Raw genomic sequence first — 19,045 nt, forward strand, 5'->3', positions numbered from 1 at the left:
CCGCTGAGCGGCACTTTTCAGGTGCCAAAATCACCGCTGAGGGGCAAAAACAGCAGTTGGGGGCAAAATGGATCATGCGCTATTACCGCGCAACGGTAAAATACCGCTGAGCGCCATTCTAAATGGGCTTGGACCGGTTTTCTGTTAGTTTTATGGGCTTGGGCCTAATTTTCTATATTTTTAGAATACTATATAAGCTTTAGGACGTCCTAGGGTTTGTATCTTTGGCTGAGAGACAAAGCAAACACTCTCTTTTCCACCCCTTGAAGGAAGATCTTGGATGCTCAGGCTACCTACTCATCTTTCTAGGGTTTTATCTTTCATTCTTTCATTATTGTTCATCTAGCTTCACCATGAATATGGTGAACTAAACCTTGTATTGTTGTTGGGGAATCAATGTAGTCTTATGAAACTCTCATATATGGAATTTGTTTTAACATCTTATTTTAAGACTTATGCTTTCTTTCATCATTAGTTAGGGTTTTTCCTCTTTGCGTAAAGCTTGCTTTGTTTAACTCATTCATTGCCATGATTAGTGATTTTGTCGATATGGGAACGTATGGGGAAATCTATATCCGGGGAATTTCTCCCAATAGCATATTGGTTGCCTTTAAGCTTCTGCACTTCAAAATTAATTACTAGGAATGCTAGGAATTGTATGAACTCATAATTAAGGATAGGCCTTCTTGCAAGGTGATTTAGAGAGTGACATTAGCATTGATGAAAAGAATGATGAATTCCTAAAGTATATGAGAGTGGATAAGATGAAATTGATAACCCCAACAACATACTCATCCATCTAATTCATTGAAGTGTTTGTATTCTGTTTTTCTCCATTGATCAAATTCATGCATACATATTTAATTACTGTCTTTTGCATTTAAACCTACAATCAATTTGTTCTTAAGTCTTAAATAATCAACAAATCATATAGCTAAACTAGGTCGTGAGTCCTTTGGGAAAACGATACTTGGTCTTATCTTGTTTTATTACTTGATACGATTCAGTCACACTTGCCGATTATTAAACAAGTTTGTGGCGCCGTTTTTCGGTGTTCATAAATTTGTCATCAAAACTGATAGCTTCTTGATTAGGATAACAAAGGCAGATGGCTGCTCTAGCATGAAGTGTGAAGTTGCTTCCATCACTATCCCAATGCCCCCATTTCACGCAATACCCCTTTAACGCCCCTCGGGCAAAGATTCTACAAGAGGAATTAAGTGAAGACTTGATGTCTGCCTTGAAGAGAAGACCTACCCCTCCAAGGGCGGACGGTAACAAGCATTGCTTGTACCATAAAAACATGGGTCACACTACAAAGTAATGTGTGACCCCCAAAGACAAGATTGAGGAGTTTATCTGTGCGGGTCAGCTAAAGACGTATGTTAAAACTAAGCATCCATAGAGAAGCCTTGGGGAAAGAAGCTCAAAAAGAAGGGATCGTTCGCGTTATGCAGCCGAGACTAATTGACATTGTGACTCAAGGAGGAATCGCAGTCATAGCAGGAGTACGGACCGCTTCTTGCGTGGCCACATCAACATCATCTCGAGAGGATTCACGGGCGGTGGGTCCTCCTCCTCAGCCAGGAAACATCATGTACGGGCCCTCAAAATGGTCCACTTTATGGAAAAGAAGAACAATATATGTCGTTCATCACCTTCACAAATGAGGACTTTAAAGCCACTGACCCTAATCAAAACGATCATATGGTGATCACGGTGGAAATAACACGGTATGGGGTGAGCAAGGTGCTCATTGATCAGGGGAGCTCGCTGGGTGTACATTGATTTGAGGACCCAATTGGGGACCAGATGATAAAGTATGGAGTTAAGGGTCATATACTTGGTGGTGGAGGCAAACACGCCCTACAACATGTTGATTGAGCATTCGTGCCTCAACGCGTTTAGAGCGATAGATTCCACCCCTCACCTAGCGATGAAGTTTCCATCAGAGCGAGGTACCATATGTACCGTCCACACAAATCAAAAAACCGCACGAGAATGCTATGTGGTTGGCCTCAAGATGGAGCCATACGTCTCGTCAAGGAACGTCAGATGGTTAGAGAATGCCATGGCTGACCTGGACCCCCACACCAACACGGAAGACAAGATGGAGCCTTAAGGCGAGGCTAAGCCACTCGTCTTGGGGTAGGAGGAGAGTCAGATAACCACCTTGGCCAATGGACTTAGCGATGAGGCAGAACGATCATTGGTGAAGGTATTAAGGAAAAATAAAGACCTCTTCGCATGGACCATGGCGAATATGTACGTCAGGGATCCAACTCACTATCATGTCCTATAAGCTAGCCCTTTTGAAGGAAGCTCGTCCAGTCACCCAAAATAAATGCAGGTTGGGTAAGGTGAAGCAGAAAGTAGTGGACATAGAGGTGAAGAAGCTAAGGGACATAGGTTTTGTCTAGGAGGTCACTTACACCACAAGGCTAGCCATCATGGTGATGGCAAAAAAGGCGAGCGACCAATAATGGATATGCACGGACCACTCAAACCTCAACAAGGTCTGTCCTAAGGATGCCTATTTGTTGCCCAGTATAGGCGCATTGGTAGACGGAACGTCAAGGCATCAAATCCTGAGTTTTCTATACACATACTCGGGATGTAACCAAATTCACATGTACCCTCCTAATCGGGAAAAGATAATCTTTATCACCAAGCGGACTAACTACTGTTACAAAGTTATATTAAAAAAGTTTTCTTCTTAATTCTCTTTGATCCTTAATTTTTGTTTCAAGAACTTTTGTTTTGGCAAAACAAATTTAATTATCTCTCAACTATTCCATTATTTGAATGTACGAAAAATTTTCTTATATTTATAAGGTATTTTTCATCTTATCGTAACCTTAATTATACATTTGTTTTCATTTGTGCGTTTTCGTTCAATTTAAGGATGTATTAAATTATTTCTACTATAAATACAAATATTTTTACTTCTTTTTAATATTTTTATTTGTTGTTTATTTATATAATGTATTGTTTTGTTGATTCTTTATATAATTATTTTTATTTGTCAACTCATTAAGTGTAACTTTATCACAACAATTATATAAAAAAAGTATTTACTATAATATAATAATTTAATATTATTGTCACAAATCTTGTTTATCACCATCCGACGTAAGCTGAAGTTTAAAAGATGAAATATTAATTTATGCTAAATTTAAATTATTATTACACTACAAGAAATCTCTTATTTACCGAAGGACTAATACCGAAGGTCTCTTGGGCCGCCGGTAAAGATGAATTACTGAAGGATTTATCGAAGGTCAATGAAGATGGTTATTACGGACGACCTATGTCCGTCGATAATGGGTAACTAATTTACTGAAGGTGTTTGGCCATCGATATAGGCATGGACATATTGAAATCAGGAATTGGGATTTCCCTCTTCCATTTTCCCAAAATCCCTATTCGCGAAAGCAACCTGCCCTCCATTTCTGAGTTCACTGCTCCACCCTCTCCCCTCTCCCCCACTGTAATCTCTGTCTCCCTCTCTCGTTCAGAGTTTGAAAGCACCATTGGCATTGTTTCCCACTCGTCTATTACGGTTTCGCCATCGCCATTGGACGTTCTCGAGCTCCTCTCCATTCTCCAAAAGTGTGTGGGGTTGAAGGACGGAGGCATTGACGTGACGACTTCCATTGTGGACGGTGCTTCTCTTAGGGTTTTTTCGCGACGGTCCTTTGGCGGTGTGAGGAGGTGTTGTCGCTGCGTCACGGGTGGTGTCGTGACGTGAAGAGGTTGGGGGAAGAAAGTGTTACTGATCTGGGGTTTCGTTTGGTTTGATTTGATTTCAGCGGTTACCTGTTCAAGCTTCTACTTATCGGTGACTCTTCCGTCGGAAAATCATGCTTGCTTCTCTAATTCGCTGTCGGTCTCTCATCACTTCACTGTATTTCCCCTTCTCTTCCGATTTCTCTCATCTTTTCATTTCCTTTCCTTGCAGGATGACTCATATGTGGACAGCTACATAAGTACCATTGGAGTTGATTTTGTAATCATCACTTCTCTTCTTTTATTTTCTGACTCTTTCTCTTTGTCTTTCTATTTATGTCCCTACACTTTTTCTTCTCTTTGTCCAGAAAATCAGAACTGTCGACCTACAAGGAAAAACCATCAAGCTCCAGATTGTGAGTTTTCTTTTCTTATGCTCTATTTTTAGATTTTGATGATAACTATTTATCACGCCTTTTACTATCTATTATCTATTTTGATTATCTTGTGTTGCACCCACTGTAATGTTACAATTTTGGCCTAATTTCTGTATATGTCTTTTACCCAATGTAGGGTATTGAGAATCAACACATAGCACCATCTCTCACATTTATCTTTCTTATCTTCATCCTTGCGCATAAACATTTTTGGTACAGCTCATCATCATCGTTGGTTGTAACCTTATTCAATCACCCTCTACTCTGTAGTTTCCCCATACCAAGCTTCAATTGTTGTATTATGTTTTTTCTATTTAGTTGGTGCATACTGTGGAATCTGTAGTTAAACACTAACATTTTAACTGGGCTTAACTACCTATGAATATGTTTTCCTATATGTAGATTTTCCAACTTACTGTGTAATGATTTAGTCTAATTTTGAACACAATATAGCAATACTACCACTTCTAAGGACAAAACATAGATGTTGTAGTATAGATGATTTGATGTTGTTCTTCAGTTAAATTTGAAGTTTTCTAGTAACTTGTGCTTTAGAAGTTCATATAAAGGTTGATGCATGTTACTAAGATGAATGCTCTATTTTAATTGAAGAATATAAACATAAACATTTCTAATACCGCACTTTTCAGTCCCTTAAAATAAGAAAATTTTTGTCTCCAAAAGTGTAATATTTTAATATTATAGTCGAAGAAAAAAGGGCACATGTATTCATCCAAAAATAAATTAGACTGAGATTAATAAGTTGGGTGATTTAAGTGATATTCTTTAATGTATGTTTGAGAATTGAAGTGGCACAAAATAGTTGAGTTTAGGTATTCATATGATATTTTAGAGACTTATTTTGACTCTTTTATTTTACTTTAGAGCATGTTTTAATAGTATGTTTAGATTAATTTATGTGTCTTGTAACTGTGATGAAATTCACTCCAATGGGAAAGTTGCCAAAAGACATGTTTAATCTAATTTTTTCAATCCTAAAATTGATATTTTGAGGCTTAGTTTGATTTATCTCGATTCCATTGATCTGATCGTATACCTCGTATGCAAATAGGTAGTTTTTTCCTCCATTTTTTTTAATCAATACAAATAACGCTAAGTCAGTTTATGCTCCAAAATTATACCTTTTTAAGCAACTGGCTTTTTGCAACACTATCGAGGAAGATGGTTTTTGAAACTAATGTGATAACATTTAACTTCAAAATTTTGACTTGTTATAATCAAACAACTCATTTTGTTTGTTCGGGTTGTTGATGTAGATTTGACCGGGACTGGAAAAAGATTGAAGCATTTCTTGGATCAAAGTTAATTTTCCAGGTAATTATAAATGTAAAATTTGTGAAGAGGTCATTGATGGGAGTAGAAAGAGGAATACTAAAATAGTTGAAAGGATAATGATGACGTTGATTGGTTTTTGTGTATTGCAAATTTCCATGAATGTTGTGTTGACAGTTTTACAATGGTTATGTGACTGGATTAGTATTATTATGCTCATGCATGACTTTGTGGTACATATTGGTTTGAATTATATAATTGAATAAATTTGGATCTGTTGGAGATACTTAGTAAAATGTAAAATATTCAAATCTGTAAAAATCATTTAGAAACAGAGGTCATATCTATTTAAACAAATTTTGAATGACTAAAGAAAGCTCCAAATCAACTTAAAAATTAAAATCTTCAAGAAACTGAAAATTTGAATAATCAAAACCTACCAAAGCACTATAAAACTAGACTAAGCAAGCTAAAAGCAAGAACTGAACTAAAAAAATATGAAACTTGTAAAGGAACTTCGTAAGCAAGTCTTAAATGATTAAAGAAGCTTAAAGAACACTTGAAAACTCACTAATTCTAAGAGATTCTAAAACTCACTAATGAAAAGAAGCAATTTGGTTTAAACAAAGTGTGAAGAAATCTATTTTAAACATTTTGATAAACTGAAATCTGCACCTTTATTGATCATATATCTTCTATTGAAAGGGACTAAATTATTGGTTATAAACTAATGGTGCTGCTGTTATGGTATATGATTGCAGGTATACAGTGTATTAAAATAATGTTGAAGTGGTATTAAAATATCGTGTAAAATTTAGCTTTCTTTGTGTGTTATGTATGAATTGATCAAGTGGATGAATCCTTCCCCCTGAACATGTTTTCTGTTTTCACCTCAGTAGATGATATTTTTCCTGCCAATATTGCTGATAGGGAAGGGGAAATATTTCACCAAGCACCTTTTGATTTTTAAGCTTATTGAGATGCTCTATGTAACAATAATTTTTGTTATTGTGACTGATATTAAGTTAATTATATTAAGTTAACTAATAAGCTACATTTAATTTTATTTAACAATTGTAATTAAATTTTGTTGCAGGTCGTGGCTGTGGCAGGGGTGGATATCGTGGAAGGGGTTGTGGCTTTAGATCAAATAGACCAATCCAAGCAGCCGAGGGCATTAGGGCATTTTCTTCTTACATTTTTATGTAGATGTTTAGTTTTGAGATTGCTGCCACATAAGGCACCCTTTGTTTTAGACCTTAGTCAGTTGTACTTCTGTTTTTGGCCCTGAATCTCATTCTTTAATTTTTATTTTATAAGGAAGTGTTTAAATTCATGCATTTTCCTTGTCTGATATATTTTTTCTCGTCTTTTAAAAAATATAATGTTCCAAGGGTGTGTGTTTTGATTTACCTGGACGATTTTCTTAGTTTGCCTCTGTCCTTTGGTCGTTACCAAAGGCTTTCGCCCTTCGGTAATTACCGAAGGCTTTTGGCCCTCGGTAATTACTGAAAGGCGGAAGTCCTCGGTAAATGTTAGCGACAAGGGATTTACCAAGGGCTCTTTGGCCGTCGATAAGCCGTCTGTAATTACCTTTTACCGATGGTTTTGGGCTGTTTCCGAAAGCCCCCGGCCTTCGGTAATGCCCTTCTTTTTTGTAGTGTTAGTTTAATATTTTTTTATACAATTTCATTTAAGTGGTGTATTATAATCTTTATTTGTGTACAACAAGAAAGATCTCATTAGAATTTAGAAAATAACATTTAAAATATTTTTAAAATTGAATATTTATTTTCTTTTTATAAATTTTTAAAAAATATATTTTTTAACTATATCAACTTGGTTCTTTGAAAAATAAATGTTATTTGTATATAATTCTATAATATTTAATATTATTTCACTTTTGTCTAATTGTTATTTGATATTCTAATTTGAAATTGGGTTAAATATGTTTTTAGTCCCTAAACTATTAAGCGAATTTGTTTTTAGTCCCTCTTTCAAACTTTGGTACACTTTGATTATTTTCCTTAAGGAAACTATAATTTTTTGTCCTTCAAAACTAACGACGTTAAAAATCAACTAAGGTAGCTAACGGTGGTGTCTCACATCATTTATTTTTTCTGAGTCCAAATCAACTCTTCCCAGCTTTTCTCCCTCCCTCTCCCTCCATCTTTTCCTTAAACTCCTTCTCAGAAATCATCACATCCTTCAACCTCTTCACCACCACCACCGGCCCTGCCTCAAGCACCGCCTAAATCCTTCAAGGCTCTCTCTTTCTCTCTATATTTCTCTTCTTCTCCATCTTCCTATGTTCTCATCTTTCTTCATCTCGTTAAGGTTACTTCACGGACGAGGCAACGCGTCCACTCGACGACGTCGTCACAGTTGCATGTCGTCGAAGCCACACCTAGACCACCTCCCTCCACGCCGTCTCCGCGCTTCTATCACTTCCATTCGTGGGGCTTTGCGATGCCTACGCTCGCTGCTGGAGCTGCTCCTACTCCCCTCTCCTCCAGTTCCGCGCCCTCGAGCTATCTGTCGGCATCTCCCTCAACCTCCTCCCCATAACCAAAATTGTTGGCTCCACGAGGCGGATGGCAAGGCCGGCAACGAGGGTCCCCCTGTTTCGAACTCCCTCACGGCCGCCATAAAGCGCTCACAGGAGAACCTGCAACGCCACTTGGATAACTTCCACCTTATGCAGATGATGCAGCAGCAGCATCATTAGAAGCTACGACATCAAACTTGTGCTTCTTCAACCACCTCCACCTTCAAGAATCTTTTCGTGGTTGACCCCTCCAGTTTTACTCTACAACCTCGAACCTGTTCAGAAGACTGGTTCTCGACTGAACGAATTGTCGCAGAATCGTGGAGGTCGTGACGAGGAAGAGCAAAATGAACCCTATTTTGATGGGGGTGTACGCGAAAAGCGCTATGAAGAGCTTCATTGAATGTGTGGAAGCTTGTAAAGGTGGGATATTGCCCTGCGACCTGAATGGGTTGAGTGTGGTTTTGTTGGAGAGGAGATTACGGAGTTCTTGAGGGAAGGAGGGAATGGCGTCGTCGAGGTGCGGTGGCTATGGTTGCGATTTCGGCGAGGAATAAGGTGGAAGTGAATGGTGGTGGGGCAGCGAAGAAGTTGGTGTTTTTCGGGAATGCGGCTACAACATTTGATTTGGAGGATTTGCTTAAGGCTTCAGCGGAGGTTTTGGGGAAAGGGACTTTCGAGACGAAATATAAGGCGATGTTTGAGGCAGGGGTCGGTGGTGGCGGTGAAGAGGTTGAAGGATGTGACGGTTTCTGAGAAGGAGTTTAAGGAGAATATTGAGGGAGAGGGAGGGAGAAAAGCTGGGAAAAGTTGATTCGGTGTTAGAAAAAAAGATGACGTGGCACACCATCGTTAGCCACCTCAGCTGATTTTTAACGTCGTTGGTTTTGGAGGACGAAAAATTATAATTTCTTTAAAGAGAAGAATCAAACTATACCAAAATTTAAAAGATAGACTAAAAACAAATTCGCTTGATAATTTAGGGACTAAAAACATATTTAATCCTTTGAAATCTATACCATTACATTTAAATATTTGATATTAAAGAAACAAAATTATGTTTTTTTTATATTAAATATTTAATAATGTCATTTTTCATTTGCGTTGATTTTTATTTTTTTATAACAGTAATTCATTAATATTGAAATAATAAGAAAACAGATACACACAAGTATACTAGTTATCTGAGAGGGATAAGAATAAAACAAAAAAAAAATTATACTCGTATGAATATGGAAATAGGGATAATTGTTTTTTTTTTAAGAATTTGCATATGATAATAAAACTCCTTCCCATCCCGCATCGTTGCCATTACTTTATTCAAATAATCTTAACTAATTTCAAAACACACTTTGAAAAAGTGAAAGTTCATACGATATTTTAAATTATTTGTTGTTAATCTCATACCAAACAATATTTTAAAAAGTATCATCCTAATACTATTTTGTAGAGATAAAATTTAATGAACAAAAAGATAATACATAAATTATAATAATTCTTATTTCATTTAAAATTTAATCTCTTTAACAAAATTTCTAAATTCTCTTTCCTCTGTAGAAAATATGGATTTCACGTTATTGATTTGTAAAATAACTATAACTTTGAGAAAGTGAAAGTGCTAGCTGAAGATAATTTGATAATTACTGTGTAGGTAAGTATACACGTTCCTAGTGTTGTATTCAATTAATTTCCTTTTTTTAATGGAATAGTGAATCTAAGAGTAATATTGGTTTAATCAAGGGTAAATGTTGTTTGGAAAGATATGAAACAGATTTATATTAAAGATTCAATAAATCTAAATATGTCAAATAAGCACATTTAAGCAAATTCAGATGATAAGAAAAGTGGAAACAGAAAGACCAACTTCCAGCTATTGTTGTATGCTTGTTTAGCTTCTAGTTTCTGAACTCTTGCTCTTTAAAAGTAGGTTCAGTGGTCAGATTATCCAAATTTTTGTATATCTCCAAAACCATCACAGAGTCTTTTAACGTTGGAAGAGTTTGTCACGGGAATCACGGTACATCCACGCACATTTGAAAACGATTTCAAAAATGAATCACTTTCAAAAGGATCCTAACTGGAAAGAAAATGGGAGAGGATATAACCTTAAAAAACGGAGACACTTTATTGTAACATCTCTACTGTATAAAGGTTAACATTCTCCCACTTGGTCCGTTTTATCTAACCATCAAACATAATAAGAGACCAAATATATGAATCATGGTGACAGTTCCACTAATAATGAGTATTATCTCCCATGTATTACGATGTATTAAGTCTGACATCACAGGCTCTTAACTATAACGAATAAACCATATGTCTATTCTAGGTCACAATTAAATGAGTTTTCTCAAAGTAACTAATTATGTGCACAAATAATTGAGAAAACATTCAATTGAATAAAAGTTTTATCAAAATGAAAGTACTTACAATGATTGTCATATCATGGAACCAAGTCCCATTCGCGTGACATGATCCTTAAAATTCTTTAGTGGCACGCCTTTAGTTAAAGGATTAGCAATCATCAACTCAGTGCTAACGTTCTCAATGACCACTTTCTTTTCTTTAACACGTTCTCTTATGGCTAGATATTTAATATCGATGTGCTTACTTCGACTTCCACTTTTATTATGCTTAGCCTTAAAAACAGTATCAGAGTCACTAGTACAAAAACAGCGTATGACGTTACACGTTCAACGTCCAACCACTGAATAGCCAACGTTAAAAATGAGCGGTGGCATTTTTGTAAATAAATGCAATTATTAAACGTCATTTATAATTGTAATTCGACATAAAAGGATATATAACGTCAAATGGCTTTTAAATTCGACATCAAAAGGTAGTGAATTCAATAAAAATTTGAGTGGGAGATTGAAAATTCATTCACTTTATCTTAGCGTGCGATACCCTCTTCTCTTCTCAAACTTTTCTCGAACGAAGTTTGACGAGCATCACTTGTAATCTTTCTTTCATTTGATACAAATGCATGTTAACTAATTACTTTATGTTTGATTTTTGTTTGTTTTAACCGATTATTTTCGTACTTTTGTCATTCATAAGCGCATTCTGCTTTCTCTCTCACTGTGACAAAACTTTTTTCTGACGAACCCACCTTTTGAAGGTTAGTTTTCGTTTTCATTTTGAAGAACTTATTTGTTGAACTTGTTTATTGTTTTTTCTGTTGAACTTGTTTGTTGTTGTTGTTTAGTTGAACTTGTTTCTTGTTGTTGTTTGATTGAACTTGTTTGTTGTTGGTTATTATTGTTTGTTGTTGATACTACACTACACGTTCATAGTTCATGCTTTATAAAATACCAAAAACTGAAATTTGTTGTTTTTCAAGTCTCGTAGAGTTGTAAAAAAGGATCACAATTAATTAAAAAAAACAAAAAAAATTGATTAACGTTGATTATTGACAAAATTCAATGTTAAGTTAACGTCGTATATTAACAAATTTTGACCTTAATTTAACGTCGAATTTTTTAAATTCGACGTAAATTTAACGTCTCCTGATATGACGTTGTTTGCGAATTCGCCGTTAAAAGCCCAAAATATTCGACGTTGTATGCGATTTTTCTACTAGTGAGTTATCATAATACAACTTCAGTGGCCTGAGTCCACAATTCTAAGCCCATATATAAAACTCTTCAACCATACACCATGTGAAGTAGCCTCAAAACAAGAAACGAACTCAGCCTCCATAGTAGAAGTAGCAGTCATGGTCTGCTTTTTGCTACTCAAAGATACAACTCCACAAGCTAGCATGAAAACATGGCAAGATGTACATTTTATGGTATCAACAAAACCAACAAAGTTTGAATAAAGTATCCTACCACTTCCAAATTATCAGTTCGTCTATACATGAGCACGAAATATTTTGTTCCTTGAAGATATCTCATTACTTTCTTTGCAGCTTTCCAATGGTCAACACCTAAATTACTCTGATATCTTCCTAAAACTCCAACTGCAAATGGAATGTCAGGTCTAGTACAAACTTCAGCAGACATAAGACTTTCGATAGCTGAAGCATATGGAATATTTTTCATCTGTTCCCGCTCAAGATCATTTTTCGGGCATTGACTTAATTCAAGTTTGTCACCCTTTACAATGGAGCTACACTTGGTGAACAATCTTTCATGTCAAATCTCACTAGAACTTTATTGATATAGGTCTCTTGATACAAACCCAAAATACCTCGAGATCTTTCTCTATGGATTTTAATGCCTATTACATAAGATGCTACACTCATATCCTTCATATCAAAGTTCTTTGAGAGAAATTGCTTTACCTCATATAACATACCCTTGTCGTTGGTTGCAAGCAAAATGTCATCCACATATAAAACAAGAAAACAAATTTTGCTCCTACTAACCTTCTGGAATATACATTGATTCATGATGTTTTCTTCAAAACCAAAAGAAGAGATAACTTCATGAAATTTAAAATACCATTGGCGTGAAGCTTGTTTTAATCCATAGATGGACTTGTTAAGATTATATACCAAGTGCTCACTATTTCTAGAGAAAAATCCTTCAGGTTGTTTCATGTAAACCTCTTCCTTTATATCACCATTAAGGAATGTTGTTTTCACATCCATTTGATGTAACTCAAAGTCAAAATGAGCTACTAATGTCAAGATTATTCGTAAAGAATCCTTCTTAGATATAGGAGAAAAAGTCATCTTATAATCAATTCCTTCTCTTTGAGTGAATCCTTTGGCAACAAGTTTCACTTTGTATCTTTCAATGTTACCTTGAGAGTCCTTCTTAGTTTTGAAGACCCATCTACATCCAATGGGGTTTAGACCATTGAGCAACTCAATAAGATCCTAGACTTGATTAGAGGTCATAGAATCCATCTCATCTTTCATAACATTATGCCATAAATTTGATTCCTTAGAACTCATGGCTTGTGAAAATGTTTCAGGATCATTTTCGGCTCCAATGTTATAATCTGATTCTTGCAAATACACTTCATAATCACTAGAAACTGTTGGTCTTTTGATTCTAGCATATCTTCTTAATGTTGTCTCAACATCTTAATGAGAAGCTTGTTGTTCAACTGATTGGTCAACATGTACTTGTTGCTCCTCGTCAACAACTTGATCTATATTACCATTCTCAAAAAATTTTGGAACTTCAATTATTGGATGTCTAATACGCTTTTGAACAGGAGGAGCGTGAATAACTATCAATCCATCATTTGATTGAGAGGTTTGAGCTTCATAGTGATCTTTTTCAAGATCAACATCTTGATTTAAATCACTCCCATTAATCAAGTCATTTTCAAGAAACTTTGCATTTCTTGATTCCACAATCTTAGTCTTATGAGTTGGACAATAGAATCTATACCCTTTGGACTTTTCAGCATATCCAATGAAATACCCACTAATTATCCTTGGGTCTAGTTCCTTCTCTTGTGGATTATAAATTCTTACTTCAGACAGACATCCCCAAACGCGTACATGTCATAAACTAGGTTTCCAACCTTTGAATAACTCAAAAGGTGTTTTTAAAATAGCCTTAGTTGGGACCCGATTTACTATATACACAATTGTCTTAAGTGCTTCGGTCCATAAAAACTGATGAAGTTTTGAATTACTCCTCGTACTTCTCACCATATCCATCAAGGTTTGATTTCTTCTTTTTGCCACACTATTTTGATCTGGATAGTCAGACATGGTATATTAGGAAACAATCCCATGTTCTTGAACAAATCTAGCAAACAGCCCAGGTGCTTGACCATTCTCCGTGTATCTACCATAGTACTCTCCACCTTTATCTGATCTGACAATCTAAATTTTCTTTCTACATTGTAACTCTACTTCAGCCTTAAAAAGTTTAAAGGCATCTAAGGCTTCATCCTTCAAACAAAGTAAGTACAGATACATGTATCGTGAGTAATCATCTATAAAGGTGATAAAGTATTTTGGACTACTTGAATCCATATCCGGATAACAAATATCTGTATGAATAATTTCTAGTAAACTTGAACTCCTCTTGGAACCTTTTGTGGACTTGTTAGTTTGCTTTCCCTTAGTGCAATCCACACAAGTCCCGAAATTAGCAAAATCTAAAGTACGAAGTACTCCATCATTTATTAATCGCTTCATTCTCTCAATGGAGATATGTCCCAATCTTTGGTGCCATAAACTAGAAGAATCCTCATTCATAACACATCTTTTTAACCCAACGGAAACATGCATAGAACTATAAGCAGCGTTGTTTTTGCAATTTAATAGAAAAAAGACCGTCGCATAATTCCCCAAAGCCAATAACTTTGGATTTATTCAATAAAGTAAAACTAGAATCCATAAAATTAAAGGAAAAACACAAAGGTGCAAGTTGTGAAATAGAAATCAAGTTCTTGCTAAAACTAGGAACATAAAAAGTCTTTTCTAAGCATAAAACAAAACCACTGCTTAAAACTAAATTGCATGTCCCAACGACTTCTACATGTGAACTCATCTTGCTTCCTGAATAGATGCATTGCTCACTTCCCATCAGTTTCCTTAGGTTTTCCATACCCTACAAGGTATTAGAAACACAGATTATAGAACTAGAATCAATCCACCATGTGTTATGATTAAAACTAGTCAAATTGGATTCATAACAGACAAAAGCAAACAAATTACCTTTCTTTTCAAGCCAATCCTTAAACTTTTGACATTCCTTCTCCATGTGTCCCTTCTTTTTACAAAAGAAACATTTGTGCTAGAAATAAAGAAGCTTGTTTCTCAACACTAAGAGGGGGGTGAATTGGTGATTTATAAAAATGTACACTTTTCAAATCTTTTTGCAGAAATAGAATGATATTTAAAACTTTCTTGTGCTGTAAGTAAAGTGCGTATGCAATGAAATGTAAAGAGATAGAGAAAGAAGATCAAACACAATTTTTTATCTTGATTCGGCCTCAATGCCTACATTCAGTCACCCTTCCAATCAACCACTGATTGAAGGATATTTCACTATAATGATTGGACAATTACACCAATCATTATATATTCACATATGCATTAAACACAAAAAATACATTTATGTTGTATCATGACAACATCTATGTTGTTACAGTCAATGTGTTCTCATCATCAAAAACAAACACGAGATTTGGGTTTAGCACTCACAAGGCTCTCCCTATCAACAATTTGGACTCCTTCTTAATAACTGGTTGAGAGGAATCTTTCCCTTCTTATTAACTTGGTTCTTCTTATTCTTAAAAGAAGTGGTCAAGTTCACCTTCTCCCCTTCTTCTATCAATAGCCTTTCTTCTTCTTGAACACACATGGTCAATAATTCATTAATAGATCACTTATCCTTATGTGTGTTGTAAGATTTTCTAAAGGAGGCATAATGGTGAGGCAAAGTGCACAAAATATAGTGTACTAGGAAAGAATCAAACATGGTAACTTTCAAAGCTCTTAGTTGAGCCACAATGCCCCTTATGCACAAGATATAATCACGTACTCCCTTAATCCTAATGAGCTTTAAGGATGAAAACTACATTATAAGGGTGATGACAAGAGATTTATCAAATGTCGTAAATTGTTTATCAATAGCCCTCAATAAATTCTTGACATTCTCATACTGGTCAACTGAACCTCGAATCCTAGCAGAAATGTTGTTTATATGAATGTTACGGAGAGACGATTTGACCTCTCCCATTTTTCATAAAGATCAATGGCATATGAAGTGCTAGTCTTTGTAATATCCTTGGTTCTAATTTTCTAATAGCATAGTCAATGTTCATCTAGCCTAAATGAAGAAGAACTATCTCCTTCCAAACCTTATAATTATCACCTTTCAACTCGGGAATACCACACTTGATATCAAAAATATTCACAGATTGAGAAACTGCAAATTCAAAATCATGTTCATTATCATAATTTGAGACTAAAATAAATGTCATGTTTTACCAATGCAAACATGTATTTACCAATGAGTCTATTAACATAAAACTTGTTTGTGGGCTAAAGTCTTACTCAATTAGACTCATTTAACCTTATGATAAAACTAGTAAATTATATCACATTTTCTAATTATTGTGAGAAAATTAAGAATTATAATAAAAATTTTATCCTAATTAATCATACAAATGTAAGAAAAATCATGTATGTATGTCTCATCACATTATATATAATTAACTCTAATGTTTCAATAAAGGGATCTTTATAATATAATTTAATTAATTAAAGATGTTGTGGCTACTCTCTAATTGTTAAAAATCATATTTATCACTAAACATTAATATTCCCTAAAGGTCTTATATTTAATAAAAACAAAATATAAGAATCATATTATAAACATATAATATTTAAATTTATTATACTAACATTAAATATTTAGTATAAATTCCACTTGCCTTTCTATACTTGTAATTTAATTCCGTGTATAACAAATTGTGCCTATCATAACATATATATATATATATATATGGCTTAATAGCTAATTTTTGTCTTCAGTTTTGCTGAATTGTGTCAATTAGGTCTCTTCTTTTAAAAGTGTGTGAAATTGGTTCTCACTTAGTAAATTTTGCGTCAACGTCGTCTCTTCCATTAAATACACACAAACGGCGTTAACTTTTTCTTTCTCTCTTTTTTGTTCCTCTATAACACAGTAGATTTTTCTCTTTCTTTTGTTAGAGCTATTCAATTTATATACTTATTTGAATTTCAAGGTGTTTATTAAGTTATTTTTAATCTAAAGGGATCTAACTCTCTCTTTCTCTCTCCTACACCATTGTTTGTACTTAAAAATCTCGATTTCTACATATTGTCATCTCCCTTTCTCAGTTTTGTGATGATGCACCTTCTTTAACTTCAACACTAAGAGATAGATACCAATTTGCATGAACGATATATCACTATCACAACACATCATCATCATCTTCTTCTTCATCTTCTTCTACCATGGCCTTTCCACCTTCTCACAGCTTCACGTTTCACACGCATGAAGAAGACCACCACCATCTCTCTTCAACCTCTCTCAATGCCTTTTCCTCTTTGCCACCCCAACACTTTCAAGGTTCCTTCATCTCTTTCTGTCACATCACATATGTCTTGTAGCTATATATATTCTTTGTTCTTGAAAAAACATGAACTCATATCTCACTTTAGAGTTAGATAACATTATATGCAAGTACATATTCTCTTTTCTTCTTTGTCGAGTTCAATTTCTATACCCTTTAACTCTTTTTGTATATGCTATCAGAAAATTGGGTTTTTTTCTTAATGTTGTCGGGGGTGCACCACCATTGATGTTGAAGTGGTCCATGTCATTTTTAGGCATTGAGAACATGTGCAATGAGGTGAATGGAGATGATAAGTTATCCGACAACAGGAACGTTCAATGTGGGGAGAAGAAAAAAAGGCTAAATTTGGAACAAGTGAAGGCTCTTGAGAAGAGTTTTGAGTTGGGGAACAAGCTTGAGCCAGAAAGGAAAGTGCAGTTAGCTAAGGCTTTGGGGTTGCAACCAAGACAAATTGCCATATGGTTTCAAAATATAAGGGCTAGATGGAAAACCAAGCAATTGGAGAAGGAATACGACGCACTCAAGAAGCAGTTTGAGGCAGTTAAGGCTGAAATGATGTTTTTAAGAGTCAGAATCAGAAATTACAGGCAAAGGTAATATTGGTTCTAGATTTCTTCAAATTTGTGTTTGGATCAATCATTCAAGTTTCCACAATAGTCTCCTTTTGGATCTAAGTAATAATAAAGTGTTTGGTGAAATGGATGAGGGGAACATGAACTTAATTACTGAAGAATCTACGTCACTATCAAGCCCCATACCTGTAACAAGTTGCAACGTGTTTCTTTTATGCAACGTGTTTTAATTTTTACCATGATTAACAGACACATTGCACAGGATCCAAGTAATGTTTTAAGGTTTTAAACACCAGAATATATTATATATGATACTTGATCATCTTTTTTTTCAACTATATATTGATGTTTGTAATTACAAGCAGTAAAAATTAGGGTTGGTGTGAAAATGGAATAATCAACCTTAAGAAAGAAAGTGAGGGTTCATGGAGCAATGGAAGTGATAACAACTCAAACATTAATATAGAACTCTCAAGAACACCAATGATGAACAACATTACATCTTGTCAAGCACTCTTTCCCACTAGCATCACTCAGATCCTTCAATATTCGTCAAAACCAAACTCCCATGATGATGACTTCTGCAACGTGATTCACAACATTGCTGCACAACAAAACTTTTGGCCTTGGCCTGGTCAAGAGAGAATTACATCCCTTTTGCGATTAACTCTAACTTAATAAACACCTTGAAATTCAGATAAGTATATAAATTGTATAGCTTTGACAAAAGAAAGAGAAAATTTGAGATAAATATATAAATTGAATAACTCTAACAAGAAAAAGAGAAAAGTTGTTGTGTTACAGAGGAGTAGAAGAGAGAAAAAAATATATATAACACTGTTTGTGTGTATTTAACTGAAGGAACGACGTTGACGTAAAATTTACTAAATGAGAACCAATTTCACACTTTTAAAAGAGAGACCTAATTGACACAATTAAGAAAAACTAAGAACAAAATAAACTATTAAACCTATATATATATATATATATATACATATAATATATATATACATATAATATATATATATATATATACATATAATATATATATACATATAATATATATATATATATATGAAATAATTACATGTATGCAGAACGAAAGGACAAGTCTTAATTAATAAACTAGAAGCAGTGTACCTTTAGCGTATATATGGAGGTAAAGAAAAAAATAAAAATTGAAATATATATTTTTGATAGATGTCCAAAATGATATACAAGAACAAAAAGAGATTCGATCATATTCAATCTTCACATAGACTCCAAACAAAGTGTATACTAAACGCAAACCCAAAATAATATATAAGGGTTTTAGTATCAAAATATTTCATCACAGAAACTTCAGAGAAAGCTTTCTTCTTTCTATCCAGTTTTAGAACAATTGATAAGATTAAAAAACACAATACGTAGAGGAGTGAACAAAAAGGCAGAGGATAAAC

General features: G+C 34.6%; 1 pseudogene; it reads left to right on the forward strand.

Moving 5' to 3' along the window:
- The first annotated feature begins 16,912 nt into the window (after window positions 1-16,912).
- LOC148203117 (homeobox-leucine zipper protein ATHB-20-like) lies at window positions 16,913-18,284 on the forward strand (annotated as a pseudogene).
- The last annotated feature ends 761 nt before the right edge of the window (window positions 18,285-19,045 follow it).

This window comes from Vigna umbellata, chromosome 2 (assembly GCF_029865625.1).
Source record: "Vigna umbellata cultivar VRB3 chromosome 2, Vumbellata_1.0, whole genome shotgun sequence".
Taxonomy (NCBI): domain Eukaryota; kingdom Viridiplantae; phylum Streptophyta; class Magnoliopsida; order Fabales; family Fabaceae; genus Vigna; species Vigna umbellata.